At 35.5% G+C, this 23,260-nt stretch overlaps 1 long non-coding RNA gene across 2 annotated transcripts in view; it reads right to left on the bottom strand.

Annotated features, from left to right (window-relative positions):
• Positions 1 to 1,355: 1,355 nt before the first annotated feature.
• Positions 1,356 to 23,260, bottom strand: part of LOC105065340 (uncharacterized) — a 72,143-nt gene continuing 50,238 nt past the window's right edge. For both annotated transcript variants that reach the window (XR_012509126.1, XR_012509125.1), the window contains exon 4: positions 1,356 to 3,293. This is a non-coding gene — a long non-coding RNA (uncharacterized LOC105065340). The remainder of the gene's footprint in view (positions 3,294 to 23,260) is intronic.

The following is a 23,260-nucleotide window of genomic DNA, read 5'->3' as shown; positions in this document are numbered from 1 at the left end:
GTTCAATAAACGGTTACTAAGTGAATAAGCAGACTAGCAGGCTAGAGAATGATTTCCCTTAGAATCCTTTGAAATTGGTCATAACTCCAGATCTGATGACACCAGACCCAGGCACTTGTCCCCAAGCTCCTCCTGTCTGCATTTGGGTACATCTCAAGTCAATTATCTGCATCTACACATGTGTACACTAGGACCTCCACCAGAATCACGGTTCCTCAAACTTCATGGAAGGGAATAAATTTAGGGTCACACAGCCCAACTTCCCACCCTGAGCAGCCATCTAGTCTCCAGATACTAACTTTCCCAAAGCTGCCTGAAATGAGAAGCAATTAGAGCAATTATTAAAAAAAAAAAAAAAAAAAAAAAAAGATTCTCAAGTTTTCCTTTGGAAATTCTGACTCCAGAAATCTTCATTTTAAAAACACAACTCAGATAATTTTTAACAACAGGCCAATGGGTTTAGAGCTTTCCTAAAGCATCCACCTGCATTTTCAAACAATTCCATTAAAAGCCTCTATGAACTAACACTCCTGCCCAAATTTTAGCACAAGTGGACTACAATAGCCACCTTCATCTATTCAGTCATACCGACTTTATTCAGTAACATTTAATGAACATCATATGTGGAAGCACTTCAGGGAGGAAAATGAAAAGATAGGACTTTTCATACGCTCCTGGAATCAAGTCTAGGTAAAATAACACGGGAATCGAGACTCACTGAGACTTGAAGGGCAGGCCCTGAAGAGTTCTGAGTGTGAATGTGACATAACCAGATTTGAGTGTTGGAAATGTCACTTTGGAAATGAAGTCAGACATAGAGTGGGTGGGGACATTTGACTTATGTCAAGCAAGCAGTAAGAAGGTTATTTCTGGAGTCCAACCAAGACAGGAAGAGAACGTGGACCAGAACAAAAGCAGTCCAGTTAGAAGCACCACACAGGACTGTTTCGATCCAGTTTCAGCAAAGAATATTAAACTGAGATGATCAGCCACATTGAAAGTCATATTTATAAAATAAATAAGTAGGTATCAGCAAGATCTACTATTGATGAGTTACGCTATTCACTCCTTCAAAAATATTAATCAAGAACCTCTGCACTTGTGGTCAGGATGGAAATCCAAGGGCATAGACAGTGACTCTGAGTTCCCTTAGAATCCTTTGAAATTGGTCAAAACTCCCCAGATCTGGTGACACTGGACCCGGTCACTTGTCTCCAGACTCATCCTATGCAGAGACAATATAGTAACATAGTATTTAAAAGAAGGGCTATAATGCTATTATTAAAAAGTACCATGACATTAGGGAAGGGGTGCATTTAATGTTTTAGAGAATATTTATATGTAGACATACTAAATAAACAATCCTTTCATAAACTGTTATTTCTTGAACAGTCTTCTGTAAATTATGGAATGACTTCATACATTTATTTACAATCCATTCTCTTTGAAAAGGAGTGGTGGGTGGCAGGGTGATACTCCTGGTCACAGTAAACAAGGAGAGGCATACGACTCCAACAGAAGAATTAAATCCATAAAAAGTACAGAAGACTTCCCAGAACATTATTTACAAAAATCACCATGTTGTGGATCAAACTTCTATTTAAAATTGCTTTTCAGTATTACTCTACTGAGGCTTCCTACTTAATGAGATGTCTGGCAGGGAAGATTTGGAGAACATTTATTTAAAATGCCAGAACTGCTTTCCACTTTGCAAAAAGCTTTGAAAGTGGCAACACATTTGCAAGACATCATTGTCAAATTTCCCCTAAAGGAACAAGTGAATAGATGGTAAGAGTTCCGTGAATCAGATTGTCAATGTCGAGCTTATGCTACTGAATTTCCACGAGCATGTTCCTAATTTCGCAATCACTTCTCCATTACAGGAATGAATTCCACTCTTTGAAGTGAATTCTATACTATTACTTTTACAAATGTTTAATCCCAAATGATCCTTTATCCTATCACCCCTCTTCTTCTATCATTTGTCCCACTCCTAGATAATATGCATATAAGGAATTAAAGCAACTTAAAGATTAGCCAGTCCGACACAAAAGTTGGCAACTTCCTTGGCAACAATCAGAATGCATTCCAAATTGAAACAGAAATAGCATACACTGTCTCCCAGTTTGGATCATCCATTGGGCGAGGCCGTCTTTCTGTGACTTTACCTTCTTCTGACAGATCTGACTGCATTGTAATGGTGTGAGTTTGTTTTCACACCCACATCCTCTATCTTTCTTAACAGAGCATGTGATTTTGGAGGGGACTTACTATGTCTTTTCAATTTTGTATTTACAGAAATCCCTGGCACAAAGTTAGGCTCCCAATAATGTATGATGGATGAACTGACTGACTGACTAAAATGAAGGAGATTTCTTTCTGTCTGACCATTTGTATTGGGCTTCTGCTCTTTTATTTATATCAGTTATTCAATTATTGGATTGGGATAAAATCTGATTTGAAATTCTTTAAATTTATGTGATGTGAAAGCCTCAATAAACATATAAATACTGTATTAAATTTTTTTCATTCTAAAAATGAACAAATCTATTAATTGGTTCTGAAATTCATGAATTTTTTAATAGATAATATTTATCTGAGCACTAGCACATGCCTGGAATATTTTTTCAAACAGGAAGGAAAAAATTATCCGCTATAAGCTTGAAAAACTGTCATGAACAAAAAATAGTAACCAGAGTGAAAATATGTGAAGGTAAGAAGAAAACAGTCACTGACTTCCAGAAGTAATACAATTACTCAGTAATCCCTTTCCAGTATTCATCCATTTGTTCAACTGCATTGTCTTCCAATATTCTCCGGAGGGTAATTAGGTAAATACTTAGCATTCTCACAATAATAATAATAAAAAGGTGTTCTGCTGCTAAGAGAAAATAAACAATCTAACAAGGGAAAGAATACTGAAGAAAAGAATAGTCATGCCAGATCTAAGGGGAGAATGAGCATAAAAGAAGCAAATAACACAGTCAACAAAGATGTCAGAATGTAAATCAGTGGAAAGCATAATTGTACTTTAATCTATAAATAAGACAATAGCTCAAGATAATTTGTACTGTCTCTTCACGATCTCTGTTACCATTTACACTGAAAATAATGAAGTGTTGTCATTTGTATAGGAAGATGGCGCTATGGCGCATCAGTAGCAAATCTACAAAATTGTTTTGTTTGGAGAGTAGAAAGGGTTGGCAGTAAATTCACTCACACTCTCTCCTCTGGTCCTCTTGTGAGCAATGGTGCACGTTGGCAAGTTGAAGTTACAGCTGCAGTCAGAGAGCCTAGAACAAAACAAAGCAAAACAAAACAAAAATTCAGTGAGTGAAAAATCAGATTGTAATTAGTGCATGGGGGAGACTGAATACCCTAACCTGACATATTAGCACCGAGTCCTGAACAACTAAGCTTAAGTACCCATATGGTGTTGAATAATGCAATTGCATTTAATCCAAATTTTAAAATAAAGTGGTGTTGTTACACCTTGATGAATTTCAGAGAACAGCCCCGATTCCTACTGTACAGCCTTCAGCCTGCGTATTATAGAGAGAATGTCCGGCGTCACTTAATACTATAACTATGAGAAAACAAGAGGAAAACGCTGTGTACATCTCAGCCTTTCTTGGTGGGAAAACACAACCCAAGAAATGTTTTTGGTGGCTGGCTCAAATGGGCTAGCCCAGTCACTGACAGGTGAGTCTGGTGTTCCCACAAAACAAATAAGTGGGGATCATTACATTTCGTTGACTGAATGCCTCTGGTGGAATGTGGTAAGGAGGTATCGGCCAGTGCAGGCTTTGTAGCCAAGCACAAAGAGGAACTGTCTCTGACTCGGAAACCACCGTAGGCTATGTGCTGCCCAAGTTCTTACATGCTGCTCTTAGTCCTAACAATAGAATTGTGTGGTATTATCTTCATTTTCTAGGTAAGAAACTAAATCTTGGGGTAAAAAAAACTTGTCCAGGGTCAAAGATAGTGAAAGCTTCAGAATATGACCACAAAGACTTAACTCCATGATCATTTTTTTATTTAAAATAAAGATAATATAAATAAAATCGAACAATGTGATAGAATTCATATAATTTGTGTTATTTGAATACGAACCAATGGATATAACTATTTGACCCCCAAAACCCAAGTGGAGAAAATAGATTTTCAGATAACCATAATTTGTAGGGTTTATAGACACATGACACATTGACAGAAATACCCTATTTTCTCAGTTATTGTAATTTTATCTTAAAGACTTTGCTAGACTGGCAGAATTCCTGGGTAGTGACAGCATTCCAGTGATGCTAATGTTTTAAGAGATGGTTATAACACAGAAACTAAACATCTGTTAGGCTAAAAATAAAGGCATTTCTTTCGTTAATTTAGCCAAGACTTTTTAAAATGCCACTATCAGCATGCTTTATCAAGACCCTTCTAAATACAGATAGCCCAGTACACATTGTATTAAACCATACGCTCCAAGCCCAATCAAAGTAATTCTAATTTACCATTCTCTAGGAGGTTTTTCTGTTTGAACAAACTTGGGAACATCATTTTATGTACCAATTAGGTAGAACTGAGAAAGAGTAAAGCTATTTAATATACATATATATGTATATATGCATGCAAACTTTCAAATAATTGATGTGCATATATGTAAGTGAATCATAGTGAAACAATCATTTCAAAAAATGGTTGGATGTTTGGTTTAAAGGCTCTGCAACCCCATGACCTTCTGTGAATTCTACCACCTTGTTTATCATGTTGTATTGTCAGTGCCTTTCTCCCTAACCAGAGTATGAGCTTTGCAAGGTCATAGACTGCATCTTTTTCTCTATGAATCCAGTGTATAAGGCAGTTCTGGCATTCACTGTTTATTTATTGAACAGATAAATAAATAATATAAAGTAAAATAGTAAATTACATATTGGAATCTTTGGTTAATCCATATTTGTATCCGTAAATGTCTTCATAGTGCCCTTGAATGCTTGGAAATACATCTTTAATTCACCCAGGTACAAATTTTGTAGAAGAAAGTTATATTTAATCATGTATAGATGAAATGGAATTATTACTCAAAAGCAACAGGAGCCACCTATAGTGCCCGTGACAGAAGCTGAAAGGAGTTGACTTTCCTTGAATTCTAAGCAATTGTCACCTGCTGGTCCCTGGACAATAATACAAAGCTGGTAAAGTTTGTATTTGAGCTGACCTTCACCCTCCAGTTTTTGAACTTCTCTGACCTTCTGCCTCTGTTCCCAGGCATCCAGAGCCTTTGGGATGTGCTCTGACTGTCAAGACTCTGATGTCTTAGAAAGAGCACAGGCTTTGCCTCCACCCAAACCAGGTAACTGGCTTGGGTGTGAGTTAATTTCTCTGAAACTTAACCCCCTCCTTGTACATTTAGAATAATAATAATGTTCCTCTGAGGGAAAGGGTGTAGGTCTATGTAAAAGGATGCAAGTGAAAATGTTCTGTAAACTATGAAACACCAAATAGATATTTGATGTTATTTAAAACAGCCTTAAAAGTGGGGAACTTCTAATGTTCTCTCTGCTTTGACGTGTCTATGACCTAAATAACTTCATTCTCTTCCCCTCTCCAAACTCTCATCTCTCGGTACAACTGTTGAGACAGGAAACAATCTGATTGTTGCCCGCATTTATTCACGTTATGCGAAAGTGCTGGATAAACACAAAGCCACCCTAGCTTGTTGATAGTATTAAAGAGAGGATTGTGAATCCAGTTATTCTGGAGGGTGCTGGGGACAAGTCCCACGTTTGTCTGCTCAGACTGCTAATCCCCACCCTGAGACACAAAGGGGTCAGGGAGGTGGCACCAGGAAGCAAAGGCTATTCGTCTCAATTTAAGGCTCGAACGCATAAAAGATGGTAATTTAATTTCCTGAAATGCGCCTGTCTGAAAGTTTAATTAAGAGAAACCAAGACACTAAAATAGTTTTGTATCAACTATATAGATTAGTGGTACTTAACTACTAGATGACTTATGTTTCTATAGTGATTGTTAAAATTATATTTATAAAAGAAACCAAGTGTAACCATCTTAGCAATTCTAGAAAGGCATACTCTAAGAGGTAAAATTAAAATTAGGGAAAATGAGACCATTTATAATGAGTCGTTATGACTCTGAATAACGATGATTATTGGTTCTGCTTAATAAAACTGTCATCTAACACAAAATAGATATTAAGCTAAATTACATTACATTATCACTCCATGATGCTACAAAATTCAATGCAAAGCTTTTTTTTAAAAAAATAAATAAATCCACAAGAAAACAGACCCAGTATTAATCTTTTCTACCTACTTCCAAGTGGTTTTAATTAATAAAGGAATCCATGTAAAGAATTTTTAAAAATCAGATGCTGTAAAATGCTGCTTTTTGCTATAGCTGTTGACCAACCATTCGTTATTTGTGTATTTTTTCAAAGGATCTAGATTTGACATAACATTTCATGAGGCCAGAATTGGCCTTTCTCAAAATTTTGCTCCTGTTATCCTGCTGCATCCTTCCTGTCCGTTTCCACCGTCCCCTCCGCTGACTGAATCTTGTATCGATACCATTTCTCAATCTGATTGCACTCAGGTAATATTTCTTTTAAAGATGCTTTCTGTGCTCCAAGAATCAAAATCAAACATGTGAAAATACAGATTTCTAGATATTTTTCAAGACTTACTGAATCAGAAACTCTGTGGCTAGCCCTCTGAATCTGCATTTTAACGTTCTCCCAAGGTTTTTCTTAGTATCTCTGGTTTGAGAACCATTCTACTTGAACTACTGACAACTGGAAAAGACAACCTACTAATGCTAAAATACACTACTGCGAGGTTTAACATTTAGTTGGTGTACATTTAATCCATTTACTGTGAACGTTTATTAAGAGTATACAATTTGCCAGACTGTTAACCAGGTCCTAGGGCTGCTAAGATAATGATACAGCCAATCTCTCACGCATCCTGCAGCTTAATCACAGGGTTTCCCTCTCTGGAACTACTCTCTCAATAGTACAGCAGTATTTATTCAAGACTTAGTATAGAATCTTGCGTTCCCTGCTTCCACAAGCATACACCAAAAAAAGCTTTCAATCCAATAAAACAATACAGTCATTAGAATAAAACAGTAATGGAAAGTATATAAAGTAGACTAGGCACAGATGAGGAGAACATGGGTGAATAGCAAGGACTGGAGCGTGAAAAATGCAGCACAAAGAGAGAGAGAGAAAGACATTAAAGAGAATTTAAGAGACGTGAGGACAAAAAAATCAAGTTCTGAAATATGTCTAATGAGAATGCCAGTAAGAAATAATAACGGAAATAGTTGAAATGATGGCTGAAAAATTTCTTGAACTGAAGACCATGATGAGTCTTCATGTCAAAAAGCTGGATAAAAATTTTTCTAAAATTATGCTTAGTCACTTTGTAGTGGATTGTGGAATATCAGGGACTAAGAGAACATCTTGGAATCAAACAGAGACGAAGGAGAAATACATTTTGCTCCTTATTTTCAAAGGAACAATCAGACGGAGAGCAGACCTCGTCAGCGTTAGGAGAGGCTAGAAGAAAACGGAGTCGTAGCTTCAAAGCGCTGAGGAAATGACATTCAAGAAAGGTAAACATTTACAAGGGAGGGTAGAATAAAAAAGTTTAGAGACAACGACACACAAAGTTTTCTGCCGTCACTTGAAAGACATACTACACGAAAGGCCATATTTCATTAATAAATAAATCAATCCTAGAGATTCAAGAAGACACTGTACAAGTAAATGGGTAAAATATACTGTTAAATCTAACTAAGTTTTAGGTAGAAATGACAATCACTTTACAAACACTCACTTTTATTGTTTAAATTAAAACTAAATGAAGGATACTGCAAATCTTTCTTGATAAGAGATTTATAAAAATAGATTGTCTAGGCAATTCTAAAGCTTAAATTAATTTGAGGTGATATCAAGAGTCACTTGAATTAACATTAAATGCATAATTAAAATCAGTTTATTTTCCTTTACATCATCAACTTAATAGCAACTTAAACTCTATGAATTTAAACACAGATTTTATCTTACTCTCTCTCCCTAAAAGGATGGTTTTCCTTTAAGCAATAATTCATTTTGTTATATAGTTTTGAATATATAAAATATATCAAACATGTAATTGTTAAATGATTAGCTCTTCACAAAGGATAAAGGTCCCTGTCTTAAAAACTATTCTACTTATCAGAGAGAGTCTGGTTTTTCAAGTTACAGACATTAGCTACTATCACAGTAAACAGTGTGGCAAAAAGAAGTGGCTTCTGCGGCAGAAAAAGAGCAACTTGTTTATTATATAATTTAGAAGACTTCTTCTGGAGTTGGACTAGTGTGCTGCAGATTAATAGCTCTCATTTATATTGTAGCTGTATTTCAAAAAAAATCATATGCTCTTTTAATTTTTTTCAGTTAGTGTAGTGATTTCCCCTGAATGCAAGAATCACCACGACAACAACAAATTTTGACAAACAGTTCTCCATAAAGTCAAGGAGGTAAATTCCTTTTTTCTCCTCTAGGACATGTTTGGCCTTGTTTGTAAGAGTTTCTTCGAGAGAACAACAAGGAAATAACATGAACTTTCATATTTAATGAGAAATTCAAAGTATAATCTCAGTTCAGTATTTAATCAAACAACATCACCGGCGTGACCGGCATCTGTACACTGTGAACATCCACTGGCAGTTGTCAAACATTTGGTTGGTTTGTTAAATCAGGAAAAAAATAGTTACTCAATTCACTGAAAAAATAATTAATCGAATCATTTCGGTGTGGATAACGCTCTTTAAATCGTTTTGTATGGGGTGTGTGAAAATAAACTGATTAAAGTTTTCTTTTCTCTGCTAATTGCTACAGAAATACAATTTTTGGTCTTTTTCCCTAGATTTTTTTTTTCTTACTACATTTGCATATAATTAAGAAAATGATCCTCTTATTTCTTTCTCCACAATTAATGGGTGCATTCTTCTTCCAGACTCTGTAATCTCATGTCCCTGAGAAGCAACTCTCCGGTTGTGCCACCATGACTTCCATTCCTGGTGCAGGTTGTAATTATGAAACACGAAGACAGAAGCAGCCCTTTTATCTCTCATGCTGCAGCACTGGTTTTTTTTTTTTTTTTTCCTTCTGTACAATTAAAAGGCTAGAAATACACTGAAAGTGCCAACAATTAAAAGGAAAACTACTACGAAAAAGTACAAACGTTCTACACATAAAATGTTCAAAAACAGACCCCCGCCCCAAAAAGAAATCCTACTATTAATTGGGCTACACAGAACTGAAGAAAGCAGGTCAGTACAGATACTGGGATCATATCGAATCTTCTTGCAGTAATAATCCAAACACATGAGACATTCTAACATATCTAAGGTAATCCATGGTTTAAAAAAATTAATTTAAGGAAAGAATGAAAAGAAATTCTGGGAAATCTTAATTTGTTACAGTTTTATGTGGACGCTAGAAGCTGAATGGAGCATGAAGAAATAGTTAAGAAAAAGAGAACAGGTTTAGGAATTCCACGGTGATAAAAAGGCACTGCTCAGTTTCATTTGTGAGTGAGTGAGTTATGCATTGTCTCAGAAAACCTGGGTATTCCCAATTCTTAAAAATCAGTGATTGGTATAAATCTTAAAAAGACATTTTCTTCAGATCTGAAATAATGCTGTTTGCAATGTTACTATCTCCTTGTTAAACCTTGGAGCACATGTTCTAACGTGGACCTAAGATCGTAGACTGCCTTATCCGTATGTCATGAAGATACTCGGATACTGTAATCAACTAGTTTATTATTCACTGATATTTGCTTGTAGGAAGGTGATGCTATACATTGCCATAACACAGGAAGCCGGAAAAGTATTCCAAATGCGTTAATAAGAAGGATTCTGCATGAATTGATAAATTTTATCACCTGTAAAGTACTTACCACATCTAGGCACAATAACAATACATTTGCTGCATTATTTGTTCTCACGTTGAGAGAACAAGAGATTAAATTCTAAGCACTGTGGATTTAACTATAAGCAACATTTTCTTAGAGTTGTTAATTTTTTTTTAAGGTACTCATTTGTTTTAGCTGTTTCAAGGTTGTTGTAGTTTTTCTTTTCTGGAAACAGAACATGTGGACTTAGGTCAATTTTGAACATGGGGACTTATTTAGGTCAATTTCAACACAGTAATTCTTCATCTGACAGGTTCTTAGTCGCCTTTATTAAAAACAGATTTTCTAAATAATGGCCATAGTCAAACAAAAAAGTTCATCACATTTAGAAGGTGATTTCTGTTTCACAGTCCGATTGAAACCATATATGATACTCATGACTCATTAAGATGGTCTTTCTTTGTAATAATTTTGTAGTAAATTGTTTACTTATATAAACTTCCAATTTCTGATTTAGTGTATTATTGAAGCATTTTTTTTCTTATCAAATGTAAAAGTCTTTATGAAGACAAGGATAGACTAACTGGAACGACAAGGAATGGTTGCACATGTTGCTGACTGCACAACTCTAGAGGAGCCATTCACATTGTATACTTTGCAGATTTAAGTATTTATTACAACAGTTTTCTGCAGATGTCAGTATGGTGGCTTGTTCTAGTAAAATTAGTTTATTATGACAAATTCCTAAAGATGGACACAAAATATCTTGAAGAAGAGTAACTTTTCTAAATTGCACAACAATGCCATGTGATTTAATGGCTGGCAGCCCTCTTAGCTCAGATTGTTCAGTGGCTGGGCACATAGAAAACACTGGGGAAATGCTTGGATGGTCAATGAAGATAATTTTTTTTAACTTATTGAAGTATAGTTGACTTACAGTACTATACCAGTTTCAGGTACAACATAGTGATTTGATATTTTTATAGATTAAACTCCTTTAAAAGTTATTATAAAATATTGGCCATGTTTCCTGTTCTGTACACTACATTTTGGTATCTTATTTATTTTATACATAGTAGTTTGTGTCTTTTAATCCCCTTCCTCCATTTTGCCCCTCCCCTGACCCCTCTCCCTGCTGGTAAACTCTAGTTTGTTCTCTGTATCTGGGAGTCTGTTTCTGTTTTGCTATATTCATTCTTTAACTTTTTAGATGCCACATATCAGTGAAAATATACAGTATTTGTCTTTCTCTGTTTGACTTATTTCACCAAGCATAACACCCTCCAGGTCTGTCCATGTTGCTGCACATGGTAAAATGTCATTGTTTTTTATGGCTGAGTAACATTTCGTTGTATATATATTTATACATGACATCTTCTTTAGACACTTAGGTTGCTTCCCTATCTTGGCAATCAACGAAGATGACTTGAGTACAAGGGGTTTAACAACAATAATTAAAGTTTACTGAGTTCTTATATATAGTATTATATTTAATATGTAGGTTATTTCATTGTGGCTAATTTGCATATAACTAAATAAATCCACTGAATGTAAACAAGTCTTAAGTGTAATCTGACTGAGCTTTGAAGATATTTTATACCCATTTGTACTATTTGGTTAAATGTAAACTTCATCCTTAACTCTAATTTTCAATCGGTAAATTTCTGAAGTCACCAAGTACAGTTTGCTATTAACTGGGTAGAGCATTAGATAACTGAGTGGATTACTATAAGAAAAATGAGGTTTTTATGGCAGCAAACTCCCCACATAGTGAGATATCTCATCTGATCGCAGGTTGGGAGAAAGATTACCATGCAAATCATTGTTTAAAAAATAAGTTACATGCACTGTCACAGAGGAGTGGTCAAGGAGAGGCAAAAGGCTGATGATGGAGTAATGAGACTGGAATGAAGTGGACACTGTGGACCAAATCCACTTGCAAGGAAGCCGGGATCAGCCTCAAACTGAAGGCCACCTCGGAAGGGAGCCTTTAAAGTAGGTTTTTCCAGTAAGACAAGACAAGTCAGATAAAGTAGGGGCAGCTCCATGAACCATCACTAAAGACCTGAGATTTCTAAAATGTCCTATTCTTATCCTACGGACCTCGATTATGCTCTCAGAACTCACTGTGTTTCCCCTTTCTTAGTATTTGCTATTTTATACTGAAATACATGTTTATAGTTTCTCTCCTTGATAATTATGTTCTCCAGTTCAGAAGAAATACCCCCATATCTAGCACAGAGCCTGGTATCACTGATTCGTTGAATGAGACTGACCTCCTTCACCACACCATCCACAAGCCCCTTTCCACCTTCCCTTAATACCCCGACAGACTCCTTGTAAAGCACTCCCCACTTTGTGTTCAATTATTCATGTGCTCTTTCCCTAATTAGACTGTAAGATCCTTGAGGGAAGCGATTAGATACTATTCACTGTATGATTGTCCTTGACTTGCCTGGCACACAGCAGCATTCCCATTTGATTTTTCTTTTTTAACACTGAACTATCATTAAGTATTTAAATATTACCAGAAATGCTTCTGCTATAGGTGGGAGTGAGAGGAGAGAAGATGGAATAACATTTGAGACTGGAAAAATAGGGGGAAATTCATTGTTGGGATTAACTGACTAAAAACGAGGGGCCCAGGATGACTGCTGTGTTTCATGTGATGCTAGTATTTGCCAAGGTAATTTGTCTAGCTACACCAGAAGAAAAAATTGGAGAGATAATGGGTTGAGACATCTATGGAACATCCAGGCGTCTAGTAGAGTTAGATACCTGGGTCAGTACTCAAAAAATTGGGAACAAAGACAGATGCATCCATCATGAGAGGCAATAAAGAGTAATAATAATAAGTAACCATTAAGTGCTGGTGTTGTTCTGAGTGCCTTGCATATATTATCCCACTTAATGCTCACATAAACCCTGGGAGACAGGCATAATTATCTCCACTGTATAAATTAGAAGCTGAGACACAGATCTATTAAATGGTTTACCTCAGCTCTCACAGCTCCCAGCCAAGCAGGACTCAAACCCAGACAGTCTACTTCTAAAAACCACACGGTACTAATCCAGTGTGGAGATTCAGATTTCCAGTCCTTCCTTTCCTATCTATCTGCTGTGCAACCTTTGTTATGTTACCTACTCATTCTGTGCCTGTTTTTCAATTTGCAAAATGAAGATAATATTACCTACCTCCAAAAAGTGTTTGGTATACAGTAGCATTCAATCAATGTTAAGTCATTAGGTTTATTAGCTTATCAATGCACGTTGAAACTATGGAGAAAAAGGAGCTTGGGTCAATGTGAGGAATGAGAAATGATCCTTTAAGGGGTGGTAGCTAGACAGGAGTGTACTATGAAGGTTGTGTGATTACCCCAAGAGAAAAGCGAGGCTTTTAGACCTGGGGCCTGGGCAGCCAGGGGCAGTGCAGGGGGCAGGGGTGTGTGTGTTCCACTTATCAGAAGCACTGTTTGGCACTGAGAGGATAAAACAGGAGCGAAGATGCCAGATCAAAAGCTTGGTATGCCGTCCAGGTGTAAGGTCTATGTAAAGGGATGGAGCAAAGAAAAATGAAAAGGTTCAGCTTAGACGGCAGGGCGCCGAGCCTGGAGAAGCGAGGTAAGCGGGTGGCAGGGTCTTTCTAGGATGCCTGTGACCTGGACCACTGGCCAAAAGACAGCTTTTAAGGACAGTGGTCTTACACGAGCTGAGTGTGGAGAGAACAGTCTAGATGGGAGGAGGGAATGAGGATGAAGCAACATCACAGAGTCAAGGGAGGAAAAAGATGTTGTGAAGACACGGGGAGCCGGGAGGTTTGAGTGAGACCGTATCTTCTCCAGCATGCTCAGCTCAGCTAAACCCCTGCCATGGTTTTATGAGGTAGGTACTTCATTTATCCCCATTTTTTATGGTTGAGGAAAATTAGGCACCATAATTGCTGATATCTTGCCTGGGGTAACACAGCCAGTGAATGCCAGAGCTAGGATGGGAACACAGGCAAGCTGGCTCGAGTCTTCGCTAATAACCATCTGGTACACATTCCTTACTCCTGTCAACTTGGCTCTCTCAGGTGGCTCACGTTATTCCATCCCTTTTATATTCTGACAAGAGATAATCTCTTTATACCACTTCCCCTCCATCTCCACGCCCAACAAGCCTGGGTCGGGGTGGCTGTGGCACATTTAAGTTTTAAAGGAATTTCCCTCTCAAATCTGTATCTAGACTCTTAAGTCCTCCACATAACTCCAAGTGCTTCAGGTTTTTCACAGCCAGTTTCAGAATAATAAGAAACAAAACTAAATGTTTTTCTGCATTTACCTCTATTATCCTGAAATTATTGACAGTTTGGGAGCAGAGTTAGGGTAGAGGAGGGAGGGATGTGGTGCAGGAGGAACTTATTAAGAAAAAGCTTGGTTAGCATTCCAGAGCTAGTTAATGAATTACTGAGTCACCAGGGATGGTGTTAGAAAAAATTACTTTCTAAAACAATAAGGGTTAGATAAATAACACTGCTTGGCTGCTTGGTGATAGCTCAAACGTAAAACATATTTCCAAAATAGGTGTTATATCTGTATTTAAAGAGAGAGCAAGTCAAAATAATGGAATGTGAAAACCTCAGGAAAACTCAGTAATTTATACCTAATTGCTCTTTAAAGCTTAGCGAAAGGAATCAAAACCCCTAGTGAGCTTGAAGGTCTTAACAGGGCCCCAATAACTCCAAAGAGAATCAGTGCTGTTAATGATCACACAAGATGTATTAAAGATCAGTAAACTCTAGCATTTATAATAGCCTGATATGGAATTACTTCCGTACAAATTAAAGTTGCAATGATAAACAACCAAAACATAACTGAATATTAATTTTGGTTAAACAAATAGATCACTGCATGCATAGAATAAAAGGCCCCGGCATAAATTTGATGCTTTGCTTTCTGGTCTTTTGTAACTCATTCTTTTTGGATGGTGTAATCTCAGATAATTACCTATAGGTTTAAAAATTCTAATTTTCGATTAAAATTAATTCTTTTTTCTATAGATATGTTCCATTAGCTGTAGATCTATTAAATATCAGATTCTGACACGAGAGCCAGTGAAAGGATTCACTTGGGTGGATTTTATTGTTGGGATAAATACAGTATGTGAAAATTTATCTTAAACTAAATTGAAAAGTCAAATTCTCCCAGACTCCTCTTACTCTCTAGCTCGAAAGTTTTTAACTTTGGGCATATTCCAGATCGCCTGGGGAATGTTTAAAAATACTGTTGGACTGAATCCCACCCAGGATAATTAAATCAGCCTCCAGGGGTGGAGCAGGAGTGTTTCTCTAAATCTTCCCTGTGGTTCTAGGGTGAATCCGGGGCTGAGAACCACCGCTCCGGTCTTTTTTATTAGCCTGATATAAGAGAAGTCTATTGCTATTCTGGGATGTTAGAATTTCCAGGATGAAGAGGTGGTGGGTAGGAGCTACTTCATTCATTTATTCATTTACTATGAAAACATGCATGTTGAGGTCCTAGAATAAAGAGTTGCGTGAATGTCTAGGAGACACATAGACAAATAACAAATAACTAAGCTTTAATTCTTAAGAAACTTACAGTCTATTATTAGGCAGAAAGCACAGGGGGAATGTGTCTTAAAAGATACAGAATTTAAAAATAGTGCTAGGTAAGTATATGTGGCCAAACAGTAGACATGATTGAAATTTAAAAATAAGTAACTTAGAATTCTCATAAAATCACTGGAGGTTTCAGAACATGATCAGTTATGTTTTACAAGAAAGAAATGAATATAGAGAGTCAAGTTAAATAATTATTTTGATGTTTTAGATCAAAGTTAAATGAGAGAATAACAGCAAAAGTGAGAATCTGCAGCGGGAAGCAGCTGTTAGGAGAATCGCGGAGGCAGAATCTACACAATTTGTAAACTCAAGACATCTGGTGAGGAGGGTGAGGTGGGGAGTCAGACCCCAGTCAAATACTCCTGTCTGGTTTTCTAGGATTATGGTCTGCTACTCGAGAAATGGGGAAGTGTGTGGTGAGAGGAGAGAGAGGCTTTTGGATGTGCTGGGTTTGAGGTGCCAGTGGCATACCAGTGTGATGTCCAGTAAGCAGCACGAAGTAAGAGAGGGTGATTTGGGAAGAAGCCTCACAGAGATTAAAGTAGGAAGACAAGAACTGCACTCAACAGAAGATTAGAAAAATAAAGAAAACAAAGAAAGCTGATCCTTAGGAAATACCTGCATTCCAGGAGGAAAAAAAGAGATGAAGGCAGAGAAGTAGTCAGAATTAAAAGAAGTCAAGGAAGCCAAGAGAAGTGCATTTTAAGATGAGAGAGATCAATAGTATAAAAAAATCAAAAGGTGATTCAGAATTAATTTTGAGAAAAGGCCATGAGTTTGATAACTAAACAGTCTTGCTGGGGGTGGGTGTAGCTCAGTGGTAGAATGCCTGCTTAGCATGTGCATGATCCTGGGTTCAATCCCTAGCAGCTCCATTAAAAAAGAAAAACAATAAAGAAAAAAATTAAAATAAATAAAGAAAAAAGTCCTTAAAAAAAAAAAAGTCTTGCTATCTCTAAGCTGAAAAGTGGCTGAGGAGCAAACTGCGTGATAAACAAGGCAGTACATATTGACCATTCTGTGAAGAATCACAGTCTTTAAAAGAAAGAGATAATTTTTCATTTTCTAAGTTATATGGTTATAATATTTTTTCATTATGGGACTGAATCTAACTGCCTCTTCCCAGAGGAGTTTATGAAAAGGAGGAACTAGTATAAATAAAAGAAAGTAACAGGAGAAGCTAGCTCACTGATTAAAAATCATTTTAGAACCATGATCTCCTCACCACATCTTTTCTTTAAAAGAGTCTTCAGGTGAGATCAGCTAGTCTGGCTTGATTAATATTGAACTTCAACTGGACAGGCAATTAACAGTAAGAGAAAATGATCAGGCTAATACTGTAGGTAGTTTACTTAAATATTGTTAAAAGGTAATGAAAAAAAGCAAAATTAAATAGTTCATACAGGTCAAATACAAACATTTACAAACACATTACAAAGAAAAATGCAAGAAGAAATCATTGTGAATATATAGCATGTGAATATTAAATATAATTTTAATATAAATCATATTTAATTAATAAAAGTATTAAAATAAAATGCTAGAAAAAATGAAGAAAATTTAGTTGTTTAAGACAAATTGAAAGTAAAATAAAATTCTTTGGCTTTATAAATTTGTGATCTTAAGAGGCAAAAGCTTCATTCAGTCTGTTCTGTTGTATCTTTTCTAACTGATCGGTAAGCTCTTGCCACAGCTACATGGTCTGGGAAATGCTGCAGAAGTTATAAACTATTTCTACACATTTGCCTCTAATTCTTTCATTTTCAAATAATTCTACCTCTTGCTTGATAATTTTAAGATCTTTTTATTACCTTTTTTTCTTTTCAGGAGCTGCAGTTTTTAACATTAGGAGAGAACTACAGTTTTGATTTCTTTTGTTTAAACATTTTCAGTTTGTCTTTACGATCTTTAATTTCATTCCATGTACTCAGAAATTCCTGTGCAGAGTCAGCTCTCTCACTTTCAGTACTGTCTTATTTATATGCCTCCAGAGTAGGATGATTCATGCACAGCGAGTTTGCAGCACAGTGATGTGTTTGCTCACTGTATTAGACAGCGACCACTTTAGAATTAGACCATTTTTTGGTGTGCTGTTTTTGTATAAATGGAACAATTAAATAGGTGATTTTAATCTCATAATGAAAAAATTCAGAGAAAAAATAGAACAATATTATGCAAACAAAATTACTGGTATCTTGGTCCTTCAAATTGGTGTCATGTAGTTGAATGTGAAATACCAAAAACCTGTATTAAAATCACTAAATTGCATTGCTAAAAATGTTCTAGTTTTCATGTCTTAAAATAATGGCATTCATACTCGGTGGACTTTTCTAAATGAGGCATGATATTTACCATGGTTCAAATTTACCTAATGCTCTATAATACTCTGTAACTGAATTATTATGACCCTACTGTAAAGTAATAAAATTGCTAAGGTTATAAAGTTGCTTATTAGGGAAAGCAATTCTCTTGCCATTCAGATTTTTGTTCTTTATGTTAGACTGAGATGCCAGATGTCCACAGGGATGTATACTAATATTTTAATAATTATGTTTTTATTCTTTGAATTGTTTATGAGATTTTTAAAAGTTATCAAAGTATTATGTTTTACTTGAAGAAAATTATGTTAAATTATTTTGCACTTCTAACATTTGCATTTAACATGAGACAGTAAATGATACAAATGTAAAAGCAATTCTATTTCAAGTGTTCTAGTTTTAATAATTTAATATCATGCCTTAGATGGGGAAAACTACAAAAAAAATTAAGATTGCCTATTGCAATTTGATTTTCAGAATTTTAAATTTTATTTACTTTCTGTTTTTAAATCCATTTATTCTGACATTTATCCATCTACCTATCTGTTGGTACACCCCCAAATATCCACACACATATACATAGATGTTCTGACTCTGCACTTCTGTTTGAAAGTTTTGTTCTGCCTAGAATAACCTACTTTGTCCTTTCCACCTTTCCAAATCTCATTTATTCTTTAAGATACTGTACAAATCCTGTAATTCTATACATTTTCTTTAATCAATCATAGCATGAAATTCTCTCTCCTCCCTTTGAATATCTTTAGGCTTTAATGTTTATATCATAAATTTATTAAATATGTTCTTCTTTATTACAATTCGCAGAATGTTACACTTAGATATTTTTACTTAACTTTCATTTACAATCAGCTAAATTGTAAAATTACTGAGAACAGGGTGCTTCCTGAGTAAATATCAATTTGATCTCTAATTGCCTTTTGCAAAAACTTGCAAATACAACAAAAACAATCAATTAAATCTCCACTGCCACCACATCTTATATTTTCTGTGGGAAAGTTGTAAGATATATTTGTATAAATATATATGTATATATATTTGTACATAGAGAGTTTAATAACAATGAGATATAGTAACTTAATTCTGATTAGCCTATTACAACTTTTCAAAATTTATCCTCATGTATTATCTTATGACTGATAATTATTTGGGAAGGTGAGTTTCCTTATAGAAGGAAACTGATATTCAGAGGAACACAATTTGACTGCAAAGATTTCATCATTATTTCTTAATTAGTTAGGGGGCACCATAATTAGAACTAGGAGTCTTGTAATACAGTGCGTCTCAAGATATCTGTAATGATAAGTTTACCGCCCACTCTCAATCTGTCACCAACCATTATTTTTGAATAATATAGTATAAATGAATCACTAGAAAAAGAAACAAAAAAGGCATACAAAACACAAATCCAATTTTTTAAAATTATTGGATTCATCAGCCATCAAATGACTTTAGCAAATAGCTGTAAAAGTTCTGACATGGTTATCCTCAGTGTGCTTATCATTTTGGATGGTTAACAAACAGCACATAGACCAGCTCCAGTCTCTGGACCACACTTTGAGTACTGTCTGTGTCAGTCAGGACATATCCCTTCTAAGAGAATCATCCTCATCCAGAACATCTGCCACCTAAGTGGTGATGTTTACTCACAATTGATCTCTGCTTCCCACCATTTACAGCTGACTGGACAGGGACCAAAGGATAGGCTGGCCAGAAATCTCTGAACTGTGGCCAGGCTTGAAAAGAGCTGGGACCATCAGTTTTTCGGTTTTGGGATTGTTTTGTTTTGTTTTGTTTTGTTTTTTTGTCTCTCAACATAGATCTAATAAATGAAAAGAGGATTTTCTATGGCAGCACAAAGTTTCATACATGCCTAAAATACGAGCTAGCAGAAACTCTGAGTAAGCTATGAAAGTTGGATTGGGGCAGAGAAGAAAGAGGAGGAAGTGAAATACAGCTGAGTCATATTAAAAGTGGCTCACTAAAGATTCAAAACCTGCTGATGCTGAGGTACAAAAAGCTGCCGTAACTCTAGAACGGACTTTTAACTCTAATATCTCTAAGCCCCAGGCATGGAACATCATTTTCTTTGAATGTCCCTAAGATACAGATCCCATACTTCTTGTAATGTACGTATGTATCCTAGTTGGCATAAATGGGTCTGAATTACAAAAGAAACTTAGCTTGCCTAAGACACAGTCCAAGGCTCTTCCCACTGTTCCAAATAAGCTCATTTCAGAAACGACAGATGCCGTATTTGAAAGACAGTTGTTAGTGTACATGCCTCTAACTGGCTTTCAGTCTGCAGTGAGATTGTAAACCAAGGGTTGATTTGGTGGAACTTTGTTTGCTACCAAACGTCTACCTCCTATCTACATGTCTACTTTTTAATGTCTTTGTTTCTAATATATTCCTCCCAAAAGATCGCTTAGGACATTTTTTATAGTTAATTAGAGTTAACCTGATTTTTCTCTTAAAATGTATACGAACTATTTTAGTGATGGATGAGCTTCCACAGCTTACCTGTTTGCAGAGCTCTCTAGAACCAGACCTCTGTCTAATGGACCAGGCATGTGCTTTTAGTTTGTATGAACCCAGACACATATCCTGTGTTAGTGGCTTTTGGAATCACCCCAGAAATCAAAGGTGCAGTTTTGAGATTGAGCGCACAGTGATTCTCAAAACATGTTTTATGGCCCTGATGCTTGTTTTTATTTTTTCACATTAATATGTTCAGATTATTCTTAATTCCTTTGCTACATTAAAATAGCATATTTGCTTTGTAATTTTAAAAAAGTATCTTTTAGTATAAAAACAGAAACATAACTTCTTTTATTATTCTCCAATAAATTCTAAATTGTAAATTACTGCTAAATTCAATGGTTTATGTCAGAAGGTAACAATATCGGGTATTAGATTAAACAAGCTCCATGTAATCTTATTGAGCCAGTAGGACACAGAAATAAGAGAAAATGTGTCTGAATCACAGGAGAGAAGGGATGTTGGATGGATCTGTAAAATACTTTATGTTGTAGAATCAGCTGATTGATAGCAACGATTCTCAGAAGGGTTCCGATATTATGCCTTTTAAAAGCTGGAGATTAGTGCAACCATGGTGAACAGCACAGCGACACTCTGGCAAAGAAAAAGGGTCAGGGCTGGCGAAATGTGGCAGGTGTCAAAATAAAAGGTTAGGCTCTGTGCCTGGGGACCCATCTGTCAGATAAAAGTATGATAAGGCAATTAACGTATTTATTTATATTGCTCGTGACAAACCATGCACTCCACAGAAATGGTCAATTTGAACATTCTCGACTGTTCTCTAGAAGTTAGAATTAATATGAAAATAAACCATTCAAGACAAAAAGCAAAATCTAGTAATCAGATGGCTTGTTTATATACAGATATAAAGGTTTGAGGAATTAATTATCTACATTTAAGGATAAAAACTGTTAGATATAACATCTTGACAATATAGTGAATATATTAAGGACCTACAAAACCTATGTTTATGTTGCAAGATAATTTTGGTAGCATCCTTTGTAAGTTTGGCATGCTTATTATTATTCCATTAGGCTAGATTTCATAATCCTCAGAAAAGCTATGAGGAAATAGAAATTTAGAAATCCAAGTTATGTCTTGCATTTTCTTTAAATGTTTTGTTCACAACCTTGTCATTATTAGAGCTTTCATTTTCACTCTGTGACTAATCCTGACTCCTGTTTAATTTGCTTATTATTTATTTAGCTTTCTCACTACTTCTGCTTAACAATCTGTTTAAACTAAAGTATGTTTGGATTCAATATTCATCAGTGATACACTTTTACTACATAAAAATTATCACAAATGTTTTAAAGGTCATGTTATTTTACTAGTCAATAAAAATCAAACCCATAATTATGAGAAAAATGAGATTTATTACAGTTCAATGTTTAATGCAAAAACTGACCCTCCCATATTTTCCCCTGAACAAAATAAAGTTAAAACTCTCAATTGTCATGTTTTAATAAGTGAAGCTCACACCTTATGGTAATACCAAAATTTGAAGAGAAACAACATGTAAGTCTGTAGCATAGTATGTTATATGGAGGGAAAATTCAAGTTATTTAATTACAGGAGGAATAATGCCAATATGACTATATTATTGCCAAGTTGCGCATTCTGTCTGCTAAGCAATGAAATTTAACAAGTAGAGCCATTTGGAATAGGGAAGAGAATCATTTGGCTTTGGAAAGAACAGAGGTCCTATGTTCAATAGATTTATTTTCTTTATGTTGATGCAGCATTTATGCCCTCATCGGTACTTTCAATTTATTAGGATATTGGTTAAACTTTAAGTAGATTTTTCTGCCCAGAATTCCCTTCTAGCCCCTGCCATTACTGCAGCCTTAAACTATCTTCTATTGTTCATATGAAACTTGCTTTTCTACAGTATAACAGCTATGTTAGATTAGAAGTGGAGGAAGGAAAAGGAAATTAAAAGATATAATACATAAACTTTGTTACATGTTCCATTGAATGTTCTGATCCATAACTTACAAGTTATATTTGAAGTTTAACTGTAATTAACCACTACTTAACATCAGACTCACTCATGGCTTCATTTCCTGATTCAGGGTTCAGTGTGGTTCTATTGCCACTTTTATTTCATTTGAACTTCAATTCTCTAAATTAGCTCTGTTTCCTATCTATTGATTTTCATTTGCCTGGATGTATTAGAAAACACATCAGGTCAAAAAAAAAAAGAATACATTCTTATTCACCATTTGGTACAACTCTTCAAAACTCTAGGATATGCTACATAATTAATAGTGATTTCAAGAAATGTCAAGAAAATCATGGTATCACTGAATTTTGCCACAGAGTCACAAGAATAATACGTCAAACAGAAGGTAAGTTTTCTGTTTTATTACTTGACAGTGAAAATTATTCCTTTTAAGTTAGCTCTTTTGCAGCACATATTCTGTCTTTATGTGGGAAGAAAATATATAATGGGGCTCATTTTATAAAAAGAAAAGTCACATTAATTTTTACTTTTATTTTTCTACAGAAGTATATGAAAAAAAATTTTTGCTGGGCATCCACTTCAATTCAGCCACTTGAAAGAAATTATGAAAGTGCTGACGAATGCTAAGATTCTCCTTTGCTCTGGCATAGCGTAAACATGTACTGAGCTAACATTAGAGGTACGCTTTCATAAATTTCCCCTTACCGATCAGATACGAATTCATACCAGTTGCAAAAGTGTTTTCTTTATTTTTCTTATAGCTTAACACCTATAAGAATATTTGGGGGAGAAAAGTTTACTCAGTTGTCATTCTTTCCATCCATGGTAATGGTAAATGGTTTTCACGAATACCTTAATTATTTTAACAAAGGATGAAAAT

The sequence above is a fragment of the Camelus bactrianus genome, chromosome 9, assembly GCF_048773025.1.
Source record: "Camelus bactrianus isolate YW-2024 breed Bactrian camel chromosome 9, ASM4877302v1, whole genome shotgun sequence".
NCBI lineage: Eukaryota > Metazoa > Chordata > Mammalia > Artiodactyla > Camelidae > Camelus > Camelus bactrianus.
The sequence above is the reverse complement of the archived record's forward strand: the minus strand, read 5'-3'. Positions and strand labels throughout refer to the sequence as shown.